The 1,826-nt window shown below is 26.1% G+C and overlaps 1 pseudogene; it reads left to right on the top strand.

Annotated features, from left to right (window-relative positions):
• LOC125048299 overlaps nucleotides 1-876 on the top strand; it is a 10,351-nt pseudogene extending 9,475 nt beyond the window's left edge.
• The last annotated feature ends 950 nt before the right edge of the window (nucleotides 877-1,826 follow it).

The following is a 1,826-nucleotide window of genomic DNA, read 5'->3' as shown; positions in this document are numbered from 1 at the left end:
CTTACAAGTAGTAGCAGGTTAAATTGTTACTATTGTATAATAGTATTTTGTTGAAACTAGAGTCGCTTTCAGAGTTATCTTTTACAAGCTTATTGCTGAACAAATCAGCATGTAACAGTATAGTTATTGTTATTATCATCATCATCATTATTATTATTATTGTAGTTATTACGATTTTTATTTTTTTTATTTCTTCTATTTTGTATTTTTATTATTACTATTTCTGTATTATTATTATATTTTTTAAAGATCTTGGAATACTTGCGTGTATCTTACCTTGTTTTTGATGTCAATCTGGAGTTGCCAGCTGTCAGCCAGTCCATCCTTGACTCCAGTTTAGAGCTCAGGTTGATTCTGCAAGGTGGACCATAGTTGCTGTAAGGAAAGACATCCAGTTTGGCAAGGATGGCAATGCCAAAACCAAAGTCCCATATGGGTTTTCCATTATGCTTAGTCTTAGGTAGACAGCAGTATAAGTTTCAGAAGTGAGGTCAGGTCCATTAGGTCTTGTATAAGGTATATTTCTCTTTTCTGCAAATTCTATTCTATTTTAATAAGAAAATGCTTTTATTGAGTTTTAGACTTTTCTGGATAGTTCATTGTATTGAAAGAAGGAGTAATTCAATTTTTAAACATGAAAGGCTAGGAGAGCTTTCTAGGTATTATTTGAAAATTAGTTTATACCAAAATGTATTTTATAATGAACAGTCTATTAAATTATGTATGTTAACATAATGTTTCTTGTTAGCAAAGTTATATATTTAAAGTGATCAATACCATATTTTCTGATAGCAATGTGTAACTGGTATCTGCCTATGAGTTAATGTGTATATTGTATAGAGAATAATACACTAAATAATTTCTATATTCATAATACCAAGACCACTTTGCACAACTATGTGAGTAAGCAACTTTTTAAGGGAGTATTGAGTTTTGAAATGAAATGGAGCTGATGTTTTGTGAAATTTCTGCTGTGGAAGAACATATCTAGACATTTTTTATACAGACATCAGTTCAAAGGAAAATGTAAAATATATGAGTGCATTAATTAACAACTCATTTTCCTCATCTTTTAGTCAGTATTGTAATATCTTCATATCGAGGAATAGAAGAATTAAATGTTCTGCCGCATAGGAATAATGGCTGTGAAGTTGAGTTTATAACAGCGTTTTCAACAAAGTTACTGGTTTTTACCCCAAAAAGACAACAAAGTTAGGGGGTTCGTGTGCTGTCTTTTCTTCCGTTTCTCTTTTTTTCTTGTGTGACATGGACCTTTTTTTTTTTTTTTTTTTTTTTTTTTTTTTTTTTTTTTTTTTTTTTTTTTTTTTTTTTTTTTTTTTTTTTATTATTATTATTATTATTATTATTATTATTATTATTATTATTATTATTATTATTATTATTATTATTATTATTATTATTATTATTATTATTATTATTATTATTATTATTATTATTATTATTATTATTATTATTATTATTATTATTATTATTATTATTATTATTATTATTATTATTATTATTATTATTATTATTATTATTATTATTATTATTATTATTATTATTATTATTATTATTATTATTATTATTACAACTTAGTATGTTTTGTCCGTTGCACGCACACACCTGAGAACAACAGGTACCATACTTAGGTCCTGTAAGTTGAGACATTTTTATGTTGATAGTATTTTCTTCTTAATCTGTTTGTATAAAAGTGGTTTGTGACATGTGCATTTCAAAGGCCAGCATCGTTGTGATGTTTTTTTCAGTTTACGTTATTGGTAATGTCTAATATGTTAATACATGGAAAGTGTGCCAATTAGAAA

The sequence above is a fragment of the Penaeus chinensis genome, chromosome 43 (assembly GCF_019202785.1).
Source record: "Penaeus chinensis breed Huanghai No. 1 chromosome 43, ASM1920278v2, whole genome shotgun sequence".
Taxonomy (NCBI): Eukaryota; Metazoa; Arthropoda; class Malacostraca; order Decapoda; family Penaeidae; genus Penaeus; species Penaeus chinensis.
Note: the sequence above shows the minus strand (reverse complement) of the source record. Positions and strands in the feature narration are given on the sequence as shown.